Consider the following 23,220-nt stretch of genomic DNA (forward strand, 5'->3'; position numbering starts at 1 on the left):
TGTTGAATTCTTACTTAGTTTGTCTTACCGGTGTCAGGCATTTAATTGCGTCGGTTTATTGCAGAGTAGCCCGATCATTAGCGGTGTCTGGAACACCATCTACCTTCATTTAGGGTCTCGATTAAAGCCGCCGTGTCAAGTGAGCGCGCCACGCTGCACTGCGCCCTTAATGCTGCTGACACCGTGTTAGCCAATGTGTCACTGTCGGCGTGTTCAGCACAAAATACAGACTGCGAGTAGGAAATTGCCTCTGGAGTTGACTGTGTGAGAGCTTTATTTGGCCAAGGCGAGTGGGAGGGCTGACGCCCAGCACTCTCCAGAAATATTTAATGCTTGTGAGAAAGACATTTTTAGTGCTCATACTTCGCGGTTATGCCTGCAAGTTGGGATTGTGTGTGACGGATATAATGGAGAGACATCTTTAAATGCTAATTTTTAAAATAAGAAACCCAAATAAACCAAAGCAGTAAGTATGAGATTTGTGCATATGTTGGGACATTAACATCCTTATGGGGCCTGGGCTGATAAGACAAGTAACTGTATATATGTATATCTATACATGTATATGCATATTTATATGTATATATGTATGTTTATGTATGTCTATGTGTATATTTATGTGTATAAGGATATATGTATGTACATGTATTATGATTGTACCGGTATTAGTATAGTACCGCAATACTAATGAATCATATTTGGTACTATACCGCCTCCAAAAAGTACCGGTGCCCTGCCCCCCGTTGTCGTCACATTGTGTCATTGCTGGTTTACAAGCAGACGAGCATGTTCGGCGGCGCACAATCACAGAGTACTTACAAGCAGACAATGTGTGTAGACAGAAAAGGGAGAATGGACGCAGTTTGGCTTAAAAACTAAAGATAAAGGTGAAGCTTTTACACTGAATTGCCCTCAGGAAGAGGTGCGTTAAGACATGGCTAGCTAGCTAGCTAGCAGCTAAAGTCCATCCACAGTTTACAGTGTTTTAGCTACTTCTAAATCACTAATCCTCGCCTCCATGGCGACAAAGTATGTTTCTTACAAGTATCATCCTTGCAGGACGAGGAATAGCTAAACATGCTTAACTACACACCGTAGCTCACCGGCGTCACAATGTAAACAAACGCCATTGGTGGATCTACACCTGACATCCACTGTAATGATACCAAGTACAGGAGCGTATATAGTCGATACTACTATGATTACGTCAATATTTTTTAGCATCACTGTCACACCCAGGCTCGGGTGAAGGTAATGTAACCTTTGCAAACCAGACTTTCAAATCAAGGATGGCAAGGCACGCAGTTGGTGAGAGTTTACAAACATTTATTGAAATCCCAAAAAGTGTCAAAAGGTGAACAACGACAGAAAAAACAAAGCACCCACAATCTGTAATGTAATAAATAGAGGCAATATTAGTATCGTATATTATATATATAGTACATTTATATTCTAAATACATTTCGAAGTTGCATGCGTTAACTAGGCCTATATAATTAATCAAAATAAGCATATTAAAAATAATCAAAAGATAAATCATTCATTATATCAAAATACATGTACTCATAGTCAAAGGTCAATCAAATATGTCAAAGTAAAGAATTAACTAATCATAACAGATTTAGCAAAATCAATTAGCATTCAACAAAACTCGTTTAACCGGTTACAACACAACATAATCTCATCATCAAAATATTCACCTTAGTAGATGTTTGATGCATGGAGACCGAAACTCCTACTCAGGACAGAGAACCTCCTCTGGCAGTGACCAACAGCAGACTGTCAGAAAAACGGCATTTTCCAACTTAAATAGCCCTTAGCCCCGCCCACTAGCTGGGACCAATTTGACAGGGGAAATTAAGAAAACAGTTATTTTGTAAATTTCACCATAAATAACCATCACATGTCTAAAAAGTATTCACATGGTACTTTTGCATGTGTAGAGCAGTCATTTTCGTACACAGTATATTCAGGCTTAGACAACACAACTTTTAAATGTCCAGTGTCCTTCTGTAACACCCAGCATTTGAAGATCATGGTTCGACCCAAATTTGGCCTAATTAGTGAATGCAGGTGTGATCACCTATATAAAGCCCTCAACCCCACCCTGACTCTTTTGGTCAATAGTTCAGAGCCATGGTGAGTGACAGGTAACAATTTGTTTGTTGAGCACATGCTTTTCACTGGCTAACAAGATTGAATGTTTGTGTCCATGTTGAGCTTCCCAACAAATGTGCACGGTTTGTGAGGAAGTCCAAAGGTCAAACAGTGACAGTGTGGGGTCAAACTGTCACATTACCTCCCTCCTCTCCAGCGACAGCAAGTCCAGGGAGACGAGACAGAAGACGGACTTACTGCTGCTAAACTTGCAGGTCAGTACTTGAATGCTCGTAAAGGACTCCGAATGCCAAGGCAGCAGAACAACCGTGTAGCAGCTCAAGGTGCAGCCGACCTGTCACACCAAAGAGTTGTGCAGAAAGCAGGTGGTTACAGCACCTCAGGGGACAACAGACCGCTCCCGAGACAGAGTCCAGTGAAGGATCTCATCTGCTACCACTGCCAACAGCCGGGGCACCGAGCCCCAGTCTGCCCCTTGAAAGGTCCAAAGCTGTCCAGCTTCTGTCATGTTCCCCATCCATCTGTGTCAGCTTCAGTCATGGCACCTGCTCTTGCACCCAATCCTGAACCTGAGGCCAAACCTAACACTGAGCCTATCATGATGCCAGCTTGTGTTAATGGCCGTCCAGTGCAAGCACTGTTGGACACAGGTAGCTCCATGACACTGTTGAAACATTCTTTTGTGTCACTTGGTAATCTTGACTATCAGCATGCCACAGCCATTCAATGTGTCCATGGTGATCAAAAAATATATCCCGTGGCTGATGTGACCATCATCATCGATGACCAGGCTTTCTTGCTCCGTGTGGGGGTTCTTGATCACATGCCCCATGACATGATCTTGGGCAGAGACTTGCCTATTCTGCATGATCTTGTTCATCAGACACACAAGCAGAAAGTGAAATCCAGTTTTATTCCAGCCATTCAAGAGGCTTATCCAGTACGCACCCGTGCCCAGACAGCCAAGCTAGGGCTGGAGCCTCTTCCTGACTTGGACCCTTCTCTATGCCAGGGTGGTCAGAAGGGCCCCCCCAAAAGTAAGAGCCAGCGCCGCCTGGAGAAAATCCAAGGTACTCCACTGTTGGGTGATGTGTCAAGCTTGAAACCTGATGAAGAGTGGCAGGTACCTGAAGACATCCGAGAGCTACAGAGAGCTGACGTCTCACTGGCTCCCCTGCTGGCTAAGATGAAAGATGCAAACATCCCCTTGCAGCCAAACCAGGGTGAAAAGTATGTCCTGGAGGATGGAGTCCTGTATGTAGCAGATCAGCCAGAGAATCGCTTGGTGGTCCCTACCTGCTGTAGGCCCCTTGTACTGCATCTTGCTCATTCCATACCTTGGGCTGGTCATCTTGGGCAAGACAAGACTCTTGCTCGAGTCAAAGCTCGCTTCTTTTGGCCTTTAATGGTCAAAGATGTTATTGAGTACTGTCAAACCTGTCTGCAGTGCCAGAAGACTTCTCCGAGACGACCTGAGAAAGTCCCACTACTCCCTCTACCTCTCATTGATGTTCCTTTCCGGAGGATCGCAATGGATATTGTTGGACCCCTGGAGAAAAGCAGTGGAGGCCATGAATACATCCTTGTCCTCTGTGACTACGCCACCAGATTTCCTGAGGCCTTCCCACTAAGGAGTATCAAGACTCCGAAAGTCATCTCTGCACTTGTACAGTTCTTCTCACGAGTAGGAATTCCAGATGAAATAATCACGGATCAAGGAACCAACTTCACTTCAAAGCTCATGAAGCAGCTTCATAAACAACTTGGAATTACTGGCATTCTCACCACCCCCTATCATCCACAAACCGACGGGTTGGTGGAACGCTTCAACCAAACCCTGAAATCCATGCTGAGGAAGTTTGTAGATGACACCGGTCGAGACTGGGAGAAGTGGCTTCCCTTCTTGCTCTTTGCCTATCGAGAGGTACCCCAAGCCTCTACCGGGTTTTCGCCTTTTGAGCTTCTTTATGGGTTCCCTGTTCAAGGCCCCTTGGACCTCTTGAAGAAATCCTGGGAATCCAAACCACCTGTATCACAAGGGGTTCTTTCTTATGTGCTGCAGATGCGAGACCGGCTGGAGCAATACAGAGCTAAGGCAAGGGAATATCTTGGAAAGGCCCAGATGAAACAGAAGACCTGGTATGACCAGAAAGCACGTCACAGGGTGCTTCAGCCAGGTCAAAAGGTCATGCTCTTGCTTCCAACCTCAAGTCATAAACTGCTGGCCCAATGGCAAGGTCCTTACTCCGTGGTCAGACAAGCTGGTCCAGTCACTTATGAAATCTCACATCCAGAGAAAGGAAAGGCATCCCAAGTGTACCACATCAACCTTCTGAAGGAATGGAAGGAGAGGAAATCCTCTGTGGAAGGAAAGGATGTCCAAGCCAGTCAAGTACATACTCAAAGCAAGGAGTTGCAAGAGGAAAAGGTGATGCTGGCACGGGAAGTGGAAATGGAGGATGATGTGGAGGAGACAGATTTGTCCATGCTCACTACACCACAGAAACCTGATGTTAGTCACTTGTCTGCACAATCTGCCCATAAACTATTGCAAGTGTGTGAAGAATTCCCAGTATTGTTCAGTGGAAAGCCAGGAAGAACTCCACTAATTGAACATGTCATTCATTTAAAAAACCCAACACCTATCCGTCAGCGCCCCTACAGAGTGCCTGAGCGGCTGGTGGAGCCCCTCAACCATGAAATCCAAACCATGCTGGATCTAGGAGTGATTGAACCCTCAAACAGTGAGTGGTGTAACCCCATTGTCCTCGTTCCTAAAAAAGACAACACAATAAGAGTATGTAATGACCTACGCAAAGTGAACGCCGTTTCTAAATTCGATGCTTATCCCATGCCACGTATTGATGAACTTCTTGAGAAGCTCGGCAAAGCTGTGTTCATCACCACCCTTGACCTGTGTAAGGGATACTGGCAAGTCCCTTTAGAGAAGGAGTCAAGGGAGTACACTGCCTTCCGTGGACCAAAGGGTCTCTATCATTACACGGTTATGCCGTTCGGACTACATGGAGCCCCCGCAACATTTCAGCGGCTAATGGATCGCGTTCTGCAGGGGTGTGGCCAGTTCTCTGCTGCCTATCTCGATGATGTGGTGGTTTTCAGCACTTCCTGGAAAGACCACCTCTCTCATCTGCGTCAAGTCCTGCTCCGGATCCGTTCTGCCGGGCTCACTCTTAACACCCAGAAATGTGAGTGGGCCAAAACTGAGGTGTGTTACCTAGGTTACCATCTTGGCAATGGGCAGATACGTCCTCAGGTGGACAAGGTGAAGGCAATCCAAGACAGTCCTAGACCGCGGACAAAGAAGCAGGTCCGGTCATTCTTGGGGCTTTCCGGGTGGTACAGAAGATTTGTTCCCCACTTCTCTACCATCACAGCTCCTCTTGTCAAGCTGACAACCAAAGCATCCTCTAATCCAGTCAAATGGACAGACACATGTGAAACTGCCTTCACGAATGTCAAAACTATTCTATGCTCTTCTCCGGTCTTACAAAGTCCTGACTTCAACCAGCGATTCCTTGTTCAAGTTAATGCCTCTGGTGTGGGCCTTGGAGCCGTCCTAGCCCAAGGAAAGGAGGGCGAGGAACAACCGCTTCTATATCTGAGCCGTAAACTGCATCCCAGAGAAACTAGGTACTCTGCCATTGAAAAGGAATGTCTTGCCATCAAGTGGGCATTGGACAGCCTACGTTATTACCTTCTGGGACGGACCTTCGATCTGGAAACGGACCACCGGGCATTGAGCTGGATCAACTCCATGAGGGATAAGAACTCCCGTGTCACCAGATGGTACTTGGCGTTACAGCCTTATTGTTTCAACGTTACACATCGAGCTGGCAAAAGTAACTTGCTAGCTGATTACCTGTCTCGTCTCCCTGGACTTGCTGTCGCTGGAGAGGAGGGAGGTAATGTGACAGTTTGATCCCACCACTGCCACCATATGTCACACCCAGGCTCGGGTGAAGGTAATGTAACCTTTGCAAACCAGACTTTCAAATCAAGGATGGCAAGGCACGCAGTTGGTGAGAGTTTACAAACATTTATTGAAATCCCAAAAAGTGTCAAAAGGTGAACAACGACAGAAAAAACAAAGCACCCACAATCTGTAATGTAATAAATAGAGGCAATATTAGTATCGTATATTATATATAGTACATTTATATTCTAAATACATTTCGAAGTTGCATGCGTTAACTAGGCCTATATAATTAATCAAAATAAGCATATTAAAAATAATCAAAAGATAAATCATTCATTATATCAAAATACATGTACTCATAGTCAAAGGTCAATAATCAAATATGTCAAAGTAAAGAATAAACTAATCATAACAGATTTAGCAAAATCAATTAGCATTCAACAAAACTCGTTTAACCGGTTACAACACAACATAATCTCATCATCAAAATATTCACCTTAGTAGATGTTTGATGCATGGAGACCGAAACTCCTACTCAGGACAGAGAACCTCCTCTGGCAGTGACCAACAGCAGACTGTCAGAAAAACGGCATTTTCCAACTTAAATAGCCCTTAGCCCCGCCCACTAGCTGGGACCAATTTGACAGGGGAAATTAAGAAAACAGTTATTTTGTAAATTTCACCATAAATAACCATCACATGTCTAAAAAGTATTCACATGGTACTTTTGCATGTGTAGAGCAGTCATTTTCGTACACAGTATATTCAGGCTTAGACAACACAACTTTTAAATGTCCAGTGTCCTTCTGTAACACCCAGCATTTGAAGATCATGGTTCGACCCAAATTTGGCCTAATTAGTGAATGCAGGTGTGATCACCTATATAAAGCCCTCAACCCCACCCTGACTCTTTTGGTCAATAGTTCAGAGCCATGGTGAGTGACAGGTAACAATTTGTTTGTTGAGCACATGCTTTTCACTGGCTAACAAGATTGAATGTTTGTGTCCATGTTGAGCTTCCCAACAAATGTGCACGGTTTGTGAGGAAGTCCAAAGGTCAAACAGTGACAGTGTGGGGTCAAACTGTCACAATCACAAAATAACTTATTTCGTTTAAAAAAAAAAGTATATTATGTTTATAAACTCAGTAAATATGTCCCTGGACACATGAGGACTTTGAATTTGACCAATGTAAGATCCTGTAATGACTTGGTATCGGATTGATACCCAAATTTGTGGTATCATCAAAAAGTAATGTAAAGTATCCAAACAGAAGAATAAGTGATTATTACATTTTAACAAAAGTGTAGATAAAACATGTTGAAAGAGAAAGTAAGCAAATATTAACAGTAAATGAACAAATAGATTAATAATTATTTTTCTACCGCTTGTCCTTAATAATGTTGACAAAATAATAGAATGATAAATGACACAATATGTTACTACATATGTCAGCAGACTATATTAGGTGCCTTTGTTTGCTTACTTACTACTAAAAGACAAGTTGTCTTGTATGGTCACTATTTTATTTAAGGACAAAATTGCAATAAGAAACATATGTTTAATGTACCGTAAGAGGATTTTTTGTTAAAATAAAGCCAATAATGCAATTTTTTGTGGTCCCCTTAATTTAGAAAAGTATCAAAGTACCGAAAAGTATCGAAAAACATTTTGGTACCGGTACCAAAATATTGGTATAGGGACAACACTAATATGTATATATTTATGTGTATATTTGTTTGTATATGTATATATTTGTATGTATTTGTGTGTGTATATGCATATACTGAATGTGTATACGTATAGATATATGCATATTTGTAAGTGTGTATATGTAGTGTGTGTGTGTGTGTGTGCGTGTGTGTGTATATATTTGCAGTTTTGGCGCTAGGAATTTTCAAAATGGGGTTCCAGGGACCCCATCAAGTCATACAAATGGGGTCCCACAGTACATTTTTGGGGTCCCACTTTTTTGTAACTGAAAAATGTATGCATTATCCTGTTGTATCTCACATTCTATATTGTATTTTGGAAAAAAGGTTGTCATAAATGTTAATTAATTAAAAAAAATAATACAAAATAAATAAAATTGTTATGCATATGTAAATTTATTCAGTTATAAACATTAATTCACTTTCTTCCTTCCTACATGGATCTAAACTTTACTGCTGCCGGAAGTTTTTTTATATTTGTATTTGATAAGTTGTAGTTGTATTTATTTCAGTATAAAAGTGTAAAATGTTTTTTGCTTCGGTCATGAAATTATGATAACGGTGTGCCAGGGCATACATACATTATTTAACGCTGAAATCTCTAGTCTACATCAACTTCAGATCTATCTGTCAATTCTAAGTTTTTTGGGTTTTTTTTAATGTTGTTTTTTTGTTAGTTTGTTTTCTGCCTTTTTTGTCAAAGAAAACTGTTTTTTTAATGGCAAACACACAAAATATGCAAAATCTTCCAGAAAAAATATTTTTCAAAGTGGAATATTTGATGTGAAGTAATCGGAGCTTTGGATAGGCCAATAATTCATAAAAACATTGATTTTGATTCAATATTACTTTTGAGCAATGACAGTTTTAAAGAAAAAAAAACGCTTTGTTTTATTAGTCAACATTGCAACTTTTTTTTAAATTAAATTTCTCCTGTAAGCTTTTTTTTATTCCACTTTTATGTTTTTGTTTATTTTAATAGTATTTTTAGAATGTGCGGTGGGCCTTTTAAAGCATTACCTGCAAATGGCCTCCGGGGCACACTTTTGACACCACTGCTATAGATAATAAAAAATTAAATCTGATAAGTCTATCGATAAAAAGCAGAGCCTGGCGACGCATGCACTTTTATCATAACGACAGTCAGCATCTCTGCTTCAGTAAACAATGACGGTGATGATGTCAGCGATGCGAGCAACACTTGCTAACTTGTCAGTCACTTCTCCAAGAGATTCCTTTTGAACACTCTTTGCACATTGACACTTCAAAAGGCACATATTTGCCACGTTTGTTGACCTGTAAAGTATGTTTTTAGGATGGAGGAGTCTGGTCGGGTGCTGGTTAGCTTAAAGCTAACAGCTAGCCTGTCTCCATCTTTGAATGATGTCGATCCAGCGGTAGATAAAAGTGAAGTTTCCATGGACTCACAAAGACTAAAACAACTCATTTACTGGAGCAATGGCACAGGATGAAGTAAAAAAGGTTGACTTTACACTCACCTTAGTGTTTACCATGAAGTCTTTCCTTTGAAAGCTCCTCGCGGTAAAGTTGTCCGTGTGCAAACTGAGGCAGTATTTGTGATTGATAAAACTTTCGGTGAATCAAAATTTAAGAAATTGTAACGGAAAGTTCTTACTTTGAAGACGACCAATAAAAACGCAATAAACGGGGACGAAAATTTGACCAGGCAAATATAAACAAAACAAAACACCGGAGGAAAGCGATAATCGATTTAAAAAAACAAGCAAATAGTAGTTTTGACCTGAGGAGGCAGGGTCGGTAAAAAAAAAAAATCCACTTCCCGGAGATTATCGGGACATGCGGAAATGCGCGTCCTTTCTGATATCAATGCGTAAAGAGCCACAAAAAGTGCGTTAACGCCAACAGTGTGTATATATGTATATATGTGTGTATATATATATATATATATATATATATATATATATATATATATATATATATGTATGTGTGGGAAAAAAATCACAAGACTATTTCATCTCTACAGGCCTGTTTCATGAGGGGGGGTACCCTCAATCGTCAGGAGATTTTAATGGGAGCATTCGCATACCATGGTTTATATAGGGCACAGAGTGGGTGGGTACAGGCTGGCCTAGGGGCGTGGTGATTGGCTCATGTGTTACCTAGGAGGTGTTTCCGTCTATGGCGGCATGTTACAATTTCGCTGCGCTTGTTGAGGGATGACAGGTCTGGACGGTAAATAATAAACAGTTTCTCTTTCAAGCATAGGTTGCATCTTTTATTACCACTATTGTAAGGTGTGCTGGATGCAAGAATTTGCCATGTTATTGAATATTCAACATTATTGTCTTTGAGGTCCCAAATGTGTTTGCTGAGTTCTGTGGTATTTCGCAGGTTTTTGTTCCTGAAAGAAGCCTTGTGATTGTTCCATCTGGTTTTGAATTCTCCCTCGGTTAATCCTACATATGTGTCGGATGTGTTAATGTCCTTGCGTATTACCTTAGATTGGTAGACAACTGATGTTTGTAAGCACCCCCCGTTGAGAGGGCAATCAGGTTTCTTTCGACAATTACATCCTTTGTTGGTTTTGGAGTCGCTCTGTCTGAGGGCCGACGGCTCATTTGCAATTGTTTTGTTGTGGTTTGAGATGATTTGTCGTATATTGTTCATGCAGCTGTAGCTCAATTTAATGTTGTTCTTGTTGAATACTTTTCTTAGGATGTTGTCTTTGGGAAAGTGTTTGTCAATCAGATTGAGGAATTTGTGTCCAATGTTCGTTGAGACGTTTTTGCTGTATGGGGGGTTGTACCAGATGATGTCGTTCCGTTTTCTGTTATTTTTTGGCTGGTTTCCTGGCGTGGGTTCATAGGTGAGGGTGAAATTGTATCCGCTTTCATCAAGGGCTTTTTGGTACGGGGGGGTTGCTTGGTCAAATTCAGCTTTGCTAGATGACAGCATCGATAGCCTTTTATTGATTCCGGTAGGTATTCTTTTCGTATATATATATATATATATATATACACAGGTAAAAGCCAGTAAATTAGAATATTTTGAAAAACTTGATTTATTTCAGTAATTGCATTCAAAAGGTGTAACTTGTACATTATATGTATTCATTGCACACAGACTGATGCATTCAAATGTTTATTTCATTTAATTTTGATGATTTGAAGTGGCAACAAATGAAAATCCAAAATTCCATGTGTCACAAAATTAGAATATTACTTAAGGCTAATACAAAAAAGGGATTTTTAGAAATGTTGGCCAACTGAAAAGTATGAAAATGAAAAATATGAGCATGTACAATACTCAATACTTGGTTGGAGCTCCTTTTGCCTCAATTACTGCGTTAATGCGGCGTGGCATGGAGTTGATGAGTTTCTGGCACTGCTCAGGTGTTATGAGAGCCCAGGTTGCTCTGATAGTGGCCTTCAACTCTTCTGCGTTTTTGGGTCTGGCATTCTGCATCTTCCTTTTCACAATACCCCACAGATTTTCTATGGGGCTAAGGTCAGGGGAGTTGGCGGGCCAATTTAGAACAGAAAAACCATGGTCCGTAAACCAGGCACGGGTAGATTTTGCGCTGTGTGCAGGCGCCAAGTCCTGTTGGAACTTGAAATCTCCATCTCCATAGAGCAGGTCAGCAGCAGGAAGCATGAAGTGCTCTAAAACTTGCTGGTAGACGGCTGCGTTGACCCTGGATCTCAGGAAACAGAGTGGACCGACACCAGCAGATGACATGGCACCCCAAACCATCACTGATGGTGGAAACTTTACACTAGACTTCAGGCAACGTGGATCCTGTGCCTCTCCTGTCTTCCTCCAGACTCTGGGACCTCGATTTCCAAAGGAAATGCAAACCAAACCATGTCATCTGCTGGTGTCGGTCCACTCTGTTTCCTGAGATCCAGGGTCAACGCAGCCGTCTACCAGCAAGTTTTAGAGCACTTCATGCTTCCTGCTGCTGACCTGCTCTATGGAGATTTTGTTTGTTTGTTTGTTTGTTTGTTTGTGTTGTGTGTGTGTGTGTGTGTGTGTGTGTGTGTGTGTGTGTGTGTGTGTGTGTGTGTGTGTGTGTGTGTGTGTGTGTGTGTGTGTGTGTGTGTGTGTGTGTGTGTGCACACACAAATATATGTGTACCGTATTTTCCGCACTATAAGGCGCACCTAAAAACCACAAATTTTCTCAAAAGCTAACAGTGCGCCTTATAACCCGGTGCGCTTTATTACGATTAATTTTCATAAAGTTTCGATCTCGCAACTTCGGTAAACAGCCGCCATCTTTTTTCCCGGTAGAACAGGAAGCGCTTCTTCTTCTACGCAAGCAACCGCCAAGGAAAGCACCCGCCCCCATAGAACAGGAAGCGCTTCACCCGCCCCCATAGAACAGGAAGCGCTTCACCCGCCCCCGGAAGAAGAAGAAAAAACGCGCGGATATCACCGTACGTTTCATTTCCTGTTTACATCTGTAAAGACCACAAAATGGCTCCTACTAAACGATCCGGTTCATAAAAAGACGCAATCTCTCCATCCGCACACGGATTACTACCGTATTTCACAGCAACTGAACCGCACTGTGGAACGGGAGCACGTACGGTGAATATTCGCACCACAGGGAATGAAGTCATCCTTCACTGTGGTTCTAGCTTGCCATGCTAACTTCCACTCATGGTGATATTCAAAAGGAAGACCTTGCCAAAAGAGACCTTTCCAGCCGGCGTCATCATAAAAGCTAACTCGAAGGGATGGATGGATGAAGAAAAGATGAGCGAGTGGTTAAGGGAAGTTTACGCGAAGAGGCCGGGTGGCTTTTTTCACACAGCTCCGAAGGCGAACACACCTTCACTAAGACGGGCAGACAGCCTCGGACGACATACGCCAACATTTGCCAGTGGATCGTAAATGCTTGGGCAGATATTTCGGTCACAACTGTGGTCCGAGCTTTCCGGAAGGCAGGATTCACAGAACAACAGCGACACTGACTCCCGATGACTTCTACGAGACGGAACCGGCCATTTTGGATACCACGCTTGCGCAACTTTTCAATTCGGACACCGAAGACGAAGAATTCGAAGGATTTACGAATGAAGAATAACTTCAGAAGGTGAGCGCTATGTTTATTTTGTGTGTTGTGACATTAACGTTCGAGCAACATTATGTTACTATTGCTCTACACCATTTTGAATTTTACTATGTTTGTGATTGCACATTTGCGTACATTTTGGGACAGAGTTGTTAGAACGCTGGTTTTCAATATATTATTAAAGTTTGACTGAACTATCTGACTGTTTTTTTGACATTCACTTTAGCGCAGCGTTTTTTTGACATTCACTTTAGCGCAGCGTAGGCGCGGCTTATAGTCCGGGGCGGCTTATTGGTGGACAAAATTATGAAATATGTAATTCATAGAAGGTGCGGCTAATAATCCGGTGCGCCTTATAGTGCGGAAAATACGGTATATATATATATATATATACATACACACACAAATATATATGTGTATGTATGTGTGTATATATATATATATATATATACGTGTGTGTATATGTAAGTAAATGCTTTCACTTGTGTAGCACTTTTCTACCTTCAATGTACACAAAGTGCTTTGACTGTTGCCTCATTTACCTTTCTAATGACACGCTGTCAGGAGCAACTGGTGATTTAGTATCTTGCTCATGTTCACTAAGAGACTGGGGATTAAATTAACAATCCTCAGGTTGGGAGACAAGAGATAGGTAACTTTCACATTTGAATCAATGCGGTATTAAATGCCAGTACCTTGGAATCGTTACCGGTACTGATTAAGCCCGTTTTTTTGTGTGTTCAAATGTAATTATAAATGTTAATTGTTTAAAAAAAATCTAAAATGTTTTATTTCAACTTTTAAGACTAAGCTCATGCTCTACAGTTACATTGTTTTCTTACACTTACAGTATGTTTCTCATTTGCAAGTACAGTACTCTGGGAGTACTCTGGGTGTCGTGATAATGAGGTGAGAGAGCAGTAGTTCTGAGCCGTTGAGTTTATTATCAGACTTCTTTCCACAACCCTTTTCACCCGGAAGTGTGTTCCCTTATATCTGGTCACATCCGACCTATCCACCAATCCCCAATCTGGTGATGAGAACATTTAGTGTCCCGCTACACAAACGCCCCCCTCCCCCCAATACAAAACACACTTTAAAGAGAGAAAAACAAACTAAAAATGAAAAAAACGGAAACCACCAAATTAGTTTTTTTAGGTGGTCAATTAGTACGCCCATAGCGGCTAATCCGCACAGTATCCATGGGCACAGACAATGTTGCCCTTGGCTCGACAACGGCGGGCAATCTAGACTGTCTTGTCAAAAAAGGTAACAGGGTCCAGAACAGATGCAGGCGGTCGTCCCGACGAGGTGATAAGCAGTAGTGCGATGTAGCTGTACCCCCAGTCCTACAGCCATTGTGTTCCACAGCTCTGATGTGAACTGAGCTCGCCTGTCTGAGGTCAGGTTAGACGGTGTGCCAAACCGCGAGATCCGGTTGAAAATAAAAGCCCGAGCAATCTCGTCGACGAGAGTGGAACTACCTCTGGCCATCTGGTAGTTCTGTTCACCATAGTGAGGAGATGAGTGCACCCACGAGAGGAGGGCAGTGGACCCAGCAGGTCCACATGCACATGGTCGAACTGCCGATCCGACACCTAGTAGGGTTCCAGCGGTGCCCTGATGTACTGGTGGACCTTGGCCTGCTGGCAGGACACACATGCAGCTGCCAATCCCCTGACATCCTTCCGCATGCCTGGCCAGACGAATTTGGTGCTAACCAGCCTCACAGATGCCTTCACGCCGGGGTGAGAGAGAGCATGCATGACGTCAAACACTCGCCGGCGCCAAGTCGCAGGAACCGTCGGACGAGGTGGACCAGTAGAAATGTCACAGAGCATGTGGAACCATTGCCATGGCAGGGAACATCCACAAACTGCAAACCGGTTACCGCTGTGTGCCAGGCCTGAACATCTGCATCCTTGCTCTGATCCGCTGCCATCTCCGCAAAGTCGAGACTCAGGTGTACTGCAAGCACCCGTGACAGACAGTCCGCTACTTCATTGTGCTTTCCGGTCACATGCCTAATTTTAGTAGTGAACTCGGAGATGAACGCAAGCTGGGGTTGCTGGCGGGCAGACCAGGGGTCTGAAGTTTTAGACATGGCAAAAGTCAGAGTCTTGTGGTCCACAAAAGCGGTGAAATCGCGACCCTCCAACAGGAACTTGAAATGGCGGGTCGCCAGAAACAAAGCCAAGAGCTCCCTGTCAAAAGTGCTGTATTTATATAATGGTTATATAAATTCACCATTCCGAGAAACTTGTGATGCAGCTTGACAGTTAGTGGGTGTGGAAACTTGGAAATTGCCTCCACCCGTTTAGGCAGGGGAACAGCACCTTGCAAGGACACCTAGTTGCCAAGAAAGTCAATGTCTGTTACTCCAAACTGGCACTTAGTCCGGTCACAATCAGGCCATGTTCGTTCAACCGGCTGAACAGCAGCCGTAAATGTTTCAATTGTTCCCCGACTGACCGACTGCCCACTAGAATATCGTCCAAATAAACAAACACAAATGGTAAATCCCGTGAAACAGAGTCCATGACCGGCTGTGCTGCCCCCCGCAGGTCAAATGACATCCTCAAAAACTCAAATAATCCAAAACAAGTTATTATGGCAGTCTTGGGTATGTCCAACTCATGTAGCCACGCACCAAATCTACCTTTGAGAAAATGGACGCTCCAGCCAGCTGTGAAGAAAAGTCCTGTATGTGCGAGATGGGGGAAACGGTCCTGCTTGGTGACATTATTCAGTCGCCGAAAGTCACCACAAGGGCGCCACAGCTCACCAGGCTTTGGTACTATATGTAGAGGTGAAGCCCAAGGACTGTTGGAACACCGTACAATCCCCAGTCTCTCCATAGTGGCAAATTCCTGCCGTGCAAGGGCCAGTTTAGCAGAGTCAAGCCGCCGTGCCCGGGCGGGAACAGGCGGGCCCACTGTAGGGATGAAGTGCTCCACCTCATGCTTCGCGACCGAAAACGACGGTGCAGTCAGTTCTGGAAACTCTGCAAGAAGCCGTTGATAAAATCCCCCGCAGCGAGCATGTTGGCGCTGGCCACAGGCTCCCCTAGTGTGTACGGAATAGTGGAGAAAGCGACAGTCAATTTAACGGCCGTTGGAGATGTCCACCAACAGTCAAAAAATCTGCCCCCAGAATAGGTACGGCCACAGAGGCAATAACAAAGTCCCCGGTGAACGTGTGCTCAGAAAACAAAACGGTCACTGACCTGGTGCCGAAAGTGCGGATGCTGGTTCCATCGGTGGCGCTCAGCGGGGGCCCGTGGCCCTCTTCCAGTGCATCCACGGCTGATGCAGGCAGGCTCCTCCCCTATCAGGGATGAGAACATTTAGTGCTCAGCTACAGTACTGTAAAATATAGTAGACGTTGCATGCAGTTGCAATTCCAAGACGTTAGATGGCAGTGGTGTATAGATTGTTGTGTGTTGTCTTAGCTAGGAAGTAATGGGTTATACTTGTATAGCGCTTTTCTACCTTTTTAAGGAACTCAAAGCGCTTTGACACTATTTCCACATTCACCCATTAACACACACATTCACACACTGATGGAGGGAGCTGCCATGCAAGGCGCTAACCAGGACCCATCAGGAGCAAGGGTGAAGTGTCTTCCTCAAAGACACAACGGACGTGACTAGGATGGTAGAAGGTGGGGATTGAACCAGTAACCCTCAGATTGCTGGCATGGCCACTCTCCCAACTTCGCCACGCCGTCCCCCAAGTATTCTTTGCCATTAAGTTGAATGTGCCAGTCTTTCTTTTTAAAGGGGAACATTATCACCAGACCTATGTAAGCGTCAATATATACCTTGATGTTGCAGAAAAAAGACCATATATTTTTTTAACCGATTTCCGAACTCTAAATGGGTGAATTTTGGCGAATTAAACGCCTTTCTATTATTCGCTCTCAGAGCGATGACGTCACAACGTGACGTCACATCGGGAAGCAATCCGCCATTTTCTCACTTTCGTCGGTGTGTTGTCGGAGGGTGTAACAACACGAACAGGGACGGATTCAAGTTGCACCAGTGGCCCAAAGATGCGAAAGTGGCAAGAAATTGAACGAAATTTGTTCAAAATACGAGGGTGTGCGGAAAGCCGACGAAATGGTCAGTCGTTTGTTCCGCACACTTTACCGACGAAAGCTATGCTATGACAGAGATGGCAAGAATGTGTGGATATCCTGCGAAGATGATCAAGAGAAGAATATCGACCCTAGCTTCCCTGGCCTGCTGACATCAACTCCAAATCTGGACAGATCAGCTTTCAGGAAAAGAGAGCGGATGAGGGTATGTCTACAGAATATATTAATTGATGAAAACTTTATTCATTACTCGCGGTTTTACGTAAATTATTATACATAAACTGTGTTTACCAATAATTTAGCTTAAAAACATTTATTTTTTCAATCATTCGAGTACATTCGGGTAGTCTTGTGTAATGCAGTATTTTGTGTCTATTTAGGTATGGTTAACCTGAGTGCTGAAATCGTGGGAAAATTATATGTTCTTAGCGCGCCTGAAATGGGCTGTCTGCACTCTCAAAGTGCATGTTGTTGCCAAATGTATTTCATATGCTGTAAACCTAGTTCATAGTTGTTAGTTTCCTTTAATGCCAAACCAACACGTACCAATCGTTGGTTAGAAGGCGATCGTCGAATTCGTCCTCGCTTTCTCCCGTGTCGCTGGCTGTCGTGTCGTTTTCGTCGGTTTCGCTTGCATACGGTTCAAACCGATATGGCTCAATAGCTTCAGTTTCTTCTTCAATTTCGTTTTCGCTACCTGCCTCCACACTACAACCATCCGTAATCTGTTGAATCGCTTAAGCCGCTGAAATCCAAGTCTGAATCCGAGCTAATGTCGCTATACCTTGCTGTTCTAACCGCCATGTTTGTTTGTATTGGCATCACTGTGTGACGTCACAGGAAAATGGAAGGGTGTATATAACGATGGTTAAATTCAGGCACTTTGAAGCTTTTTTTAGGGATATTGCGTGATTGGTAAAATTTTGAAAAAAACTTCGAAAAATAAAATAAGCCACATGGAACTGATTTTTAATGGTTTTAACCCTTCTGAAATTGTGATAGTGTTCCTCTTTAAGAATTGTATTAAAGTATTTATTAAACAGTTGAGATTGATGCTATTCATTCCCTTGCTTATCACCCTTTCACTTTTAGAGAGGACTCGCTTATAGATCAAAGAGATCAGATTGAAGTGTTTCCACATAGCTGAAAGAGCTTCCTGGTTTCCTCTGACGATTAAAAAATGCAAGCGACTGCCGTTGAGTGATGACGCATTTACCTAACCTGTCAATCCACAAATCTTCAATCGTGTGCAGCATTTTTAAGGTGTTCAAGCTGCTAAAATTCACACATCTCAACCTGTCAGAATTCCAAAAGGTGTTGCCTTATAGGCACCGTTTGCTTAGTGAATCAGCTACTAGGACCAAGAAGTAGTCATGTGATTCATTTACACAATGAAACAGTTGGTGCTTCGAACGTCATTTGTTACGTGATTCTTTTTGAAACGTGTCACATTGTTGAAATGCCATCACTACTTCATATCTACTGACTGCACTTTTAATGCGATCCAATGCAAGCGTTATCAACAAAAATAATACACAATGTCCAAAAGCATCAATTTTACAATATGTGTATACAACTGTACATCATACTGAAAGCTGCTTCTGATATTTTTTACATTCAAAGAGGTACTTTCCATTTCTTCTTCATAGAGCAGACTAATCTGATTAGGTCTCGACCAGAGGACAGGGCCTCTCGTGGCTCCTCCTTCCTCCTTAAAGCCTTGTCTCACGGCCAGGCAAAGAGTCCGACCCCTCACGACGGACGTCTATTTATCCTCCATTTATCTTCATTTCCACTTTGTCCCACATGATTCACAGATATGTAGTGTTAAAAGAAAAAAGAACACAACGCTATTTCATATTTTTTGGTACTTCTCATGTGCCGTCTTTTCAGTGTGATTTATATCGTAATTATCCAGTCGTCCCCTTGTGGGCTTTTTGTCCTTTGAGGCAAGAGAAGTGCATGGTGTGAAACACACTCCCACGCCTCCGACGGATGTGTTACCTCTTTTTTTTTTTTTTCCTTTTTATTTTATCTCGCTGTTAGCTACGCGGCCAAGTCATGCGTAAAATCACAGAAAATGTTGCGACACCAAAGCTTCCCTCGGGCTTCGACTCAGCAACAGGTCTTGAGAATCCATGAAAAAAGCCCACTAATAATAAACATGTGGTGTCACACGCTGCTCAAATGTGTGTGTTTGGGCATATCATTTAACACCACATTTTCAGTGTAAAGCCTCGTTTCAAGCTTACAGAAAACATGACCTTTGAAAACAATAAAAGACTAATGCCTGTGCTCTGGACCAAAACTTTGTACAGTTAGAGCTCCTTGCCCGCAATGTCAGTCCAAACAACTGTCTGAGTGCTACCGCAAAGACGATGGTGCTTCGATCGGGGCCTGCTGCAGTCGCTCCGTTGCACAGCTCCAGATGGGAGCAACATCACCTGACATGACAAATGATCTATCTTTCAGCTTTTTCGGCAATGTCCACGAACATGGTTACCTTCAAAACGCATTAAAAATTATGCGTTTTTAAATAATCCGTTTTGATTTCTTGTCCATACGCAAATGCATCCTTATGTCTTTAAAAACAGAGACTTTTGAAAAACTAGCCAGGAATTTCCTAAACTTTGTCTTCAGCGTATGCTTAAATCATGGGTGTCCAAACTACAGACCGCAGGCCAAGTGCAGCCCACCGGCATCATCAGTCCGGCCTGCGAGGCGTCACAAGTTTAATAAAGACTGACATTTACTTTGAAATGCAGACCGCACAGCACTACTTATGACCCAATCCAAACAACCTTTTACACTCTTTCCGCAAATAAACTGCAATCATCACAGAATGTCAATACACATGGTCAAACATAACACAACCTACTCACTGAAATGTGTGTATATTATAAAATATTTACAAGCACCTAACATAATTCAAAATCACACCCATTTAAATCCAATACAATGCATGATGGGAAAATTGCAAAACACTCTCTCCACACTTATGTTTGCCGTGTTTTGGCTGCTTAATATTTCTGATTGATTACAAAAATTTAAGGAGGTCATCACTGAAGTATACAAGGTTGGAGTTGAACTTTGACATGCTTAATATCCATCCATCCATTCATTTTCTACCGCTTATTCCCTTTGGGGTCGCGGGGGGCGCTGGAGCCTATCTCAGCTACAATCGGGCGGAAGGCGGGGTACACCCTGGACAAGTCGCCACCTCATCGCAGGGCCAACACAGATAGACAGACAACATTCACACTCACATCCACACACTAGGGCCAATTTAGTGTTGCCAATCAACTTATCCCCAGGTGCATGTCTTTGGAAGTGGGAGGAAGCCGGAGTACCCGGAGGGAACCCACGCAGTCACGGGGAGAACATGCAAACTCCACACAGAAAGATCCCGAGCCCGGGATTGAATATTAATTACATATGCATATATTAGTATAATATGTATGTATGTATACATGGGCTGTCAAAGTTAAAGCGTCATCGCGTTAACTACAAATTTCAATAACAGCACACATTTTTTTAACGGCCGATTAACGCACTCGCGTCGTTTTTGACCCACGTGCCGTTCGCTTGCTACTGATGAGCCACAAGTAAACAAAAATGGACAAACGAAAGTCAACTTTAAGGAACTATCAGGTTCAAAGCCATTGCAAGTTGTTCTCCCGACAAGAAAGAACAAAGACGACCTCCCTGCATCAAATACCTGTGCGCGCGTCGTTTAGAGGTGCGTGGTGCTTCACTTACATGTTCAAATTACGTTACTGTGACTGTTACTGTGACTGATTTTGAATAAGTAAGATGACATAAAAGCTCAACAGAAATGAAAGACTGTAAGATGTCGAAAGGAGACTTTTTTTTAAATTGCAAACAGTCGATTCGACATCAAAACATGTCAAGACACTTTCTCAAACTAATCACACACTTTTCCGGCTTCAAAATATAAAAGCTACGCTACACATCCGGTTTAACTTACATTTACAAAATAAAAATGTCTTGCATTACGATCATCCATCCATCCATTTTCTACCGCTTATTCCCTTTGGGGTCGCGGGGGGCGCTGGAGCCTATCTCAGCTACAATCGGGCGGAAGGCGGGGTACACCCTGGACAAGTCGCCACCTCATCGCAGGGCGCATTACGATCATGCGTTGTCAATAGGGATGGGTGCCAGATCCGGTACTTTTTTGCCACTGACCGAAACCTGCCGGTAGTACCGGACACAGATTCACGTAAGATCCAGCGGTGTCATGTTTCGGTTCCTGGTTTGCGCGTGATGAATTAGCACTTGCACGTGGCGAGTACTTGCACAGCACTTGAAGAGAAAACAGGCGATTTCGAAGCGGACATGCTCTTAGTAATCTTGCAACCCATCAATGTTTCATGACAAAAACCAAACCGTGCCAAATAGAAAATGCTCTAAAGTGTGGCTCTTCTTGTCCAAATGCGATGCAGTTTACGCTCGCGGAAAAATTTGTGACATAAAAATCAAGGCAAGTGGCAGGAATATTTCCAATCTGAGGAAGCACCTGGTTAAACACAAGATTTTTCTCATGGCTGAAGAGTGCAGCCAAGTTGGATTTACGGCTCCAACTCCTGCATTTGGCACCTTTAGCAACTCGGCTGCAGCCAACAACAAGGGGGCAGAAATGGCGCTAACATTTGGTGATGATAATATCCTCTACGTTTGCTCCAGGTGAAAAGCCTTGTGTATAAGAATACGTTAGCTTTGCATTTTAACTTGCAATAGCTTAACTTGCATAATCAGCTCAGTTCTTTGTACTGTACTTGGTAATGTTAATGTAAATTTATTGCTTCACTTCCATTTGCAGTTTAATACTTACTGAAAAACAATCATTTATTTTAAACCCATCCTCTTTTGCTCATTTGGTTTTGAACTTCATTGCCTCCATGGACCCCAGCACATATAGTATTTTCCAGATAGAAAAAGAAGGGAGTACATGGAGCCGGGAAATATGCAGACCATTAATTTGTACAGCATGTAATGTACAGAATATTAGAAGCATTTATTCAGGTAGAAATATCACATATTACAGCGGGAATAGGCTCCAAGGCCCCCCCGCAACCCCAAAAGGGTCAAGTGGTACAGAATGGATGGATGGATATTACAATACATCTTTGAAATTCAAAGCATGATCATAATAATCCCTATTTTGTTTTATTTATGCAATAATGTGTTATCTGAATAGAAGTGCTCTTAAAGCAGGAATACAAATTATTCATACAAAATACAAAATCTGGCAAGACACAACACATAAGGCTTTTTTTTATTGTCATTAAATGGTGTTTGTCCTTTTTGTGTTGAACTGTTTAAAAAAGCATAATGTTTAAAACACCGTTCATGGTGTTACGACTTGAAGATTATCTGTCTAGGGTTTACCTATTAATGATGAAAAATTATATATATATATGCGATTAATTGCGATTAATTTTGAGTTAACTACGAACAATGCGATTAATTGCGATTAAATATTTTAATATTTATATTAGGGCTGTCACCCTTAACGCATGTGATTAATAAAAAAATATTGCGTTATTAAATATGAATTATCAATCACGTCCGGGTTAATTCGGAAGAAGTGCGCATTTGTTACACAGTCTGTGATCACGATGAGCGGTGGCCAATTTTGCTTCAAAACAGAACTTTGGATAAAACTAAGGTAAATTGTCGGTATTGCAGCATCAAATGTTTTTCTCAAGTTTAAAATACCATCTTGAAGCGAAACGTACTCGAGGATGGCGCAGACAGTGTTGCAAATTCTACTGGCGGCTGCTGCCGGTCAGCTGGTGCCGCTGCGCCGATAGCTACATGCTAGCATTCATGCCAGCTACAACGACAAGAAGCAGAGGAGAATGTTACACTGGCAAAGTTTACTGATTCAATGTTGTCAACAAAAGTGGCAAAGTTAAATTAAACAGGCCTTTGCTAAACGGAAAGCCACCGCATGCAGGACATCTAACACCTGTGAAGACCAAGTCCTGCAAGATGTCATTCATATCACCACAGCAGATCTGTCGTACGTTGAAGAGGCACAATTACAGCAATGATGAACCAACTGTACTACACAAACAAGAGCATCAACTTGCAACTGCAGACTAAATGTGAATTTATTTTGCTTTCTGGAGAATGTTGGACATCTGTAAGTAACCACAATGAGTTGGGTCGCAAAAAAAGAGATCAGCATTGTCATCTGAAAAAGGTAAACAACCTTGTTTGTTTCAACTCTTTAAAGAAGAGTAATAGTGCACTATATTAAGTTGT

At 42.6% G+C, this 23,220-nt stretch overlaps 1 long non-coding RNA gene across 3 annotated transcripts in view; it reads left to right on the forward strand.

The window, feature by feature from the left end:
- The window catches only part of LOC133609488 (uncharacterized), a 165,065-nt gene that overhangs the window by 6,192 nt on the left and 135,653 nt on the right, over window positions 1-23,220 (forward strand). The gene's annotated exons all lie outside the window — the stretch shown is intronic.

This window comes from Nerophis lumbriciformis, linkage group LG07, assembly GCF_033978685.3.
Source record: "Nerophis lumbriciformis linkage group LG07, RoL_Nlum_v2.1, whole genome shotgun sequence".
Classification (NCBI taxonomy): domain Eukaryota; kingdom Metazoa; phylum Chordata; class Actinopteri; order Syngnathiformes; family Syngnathidae; genus Nerophis; species Nerophis lumbriciformis.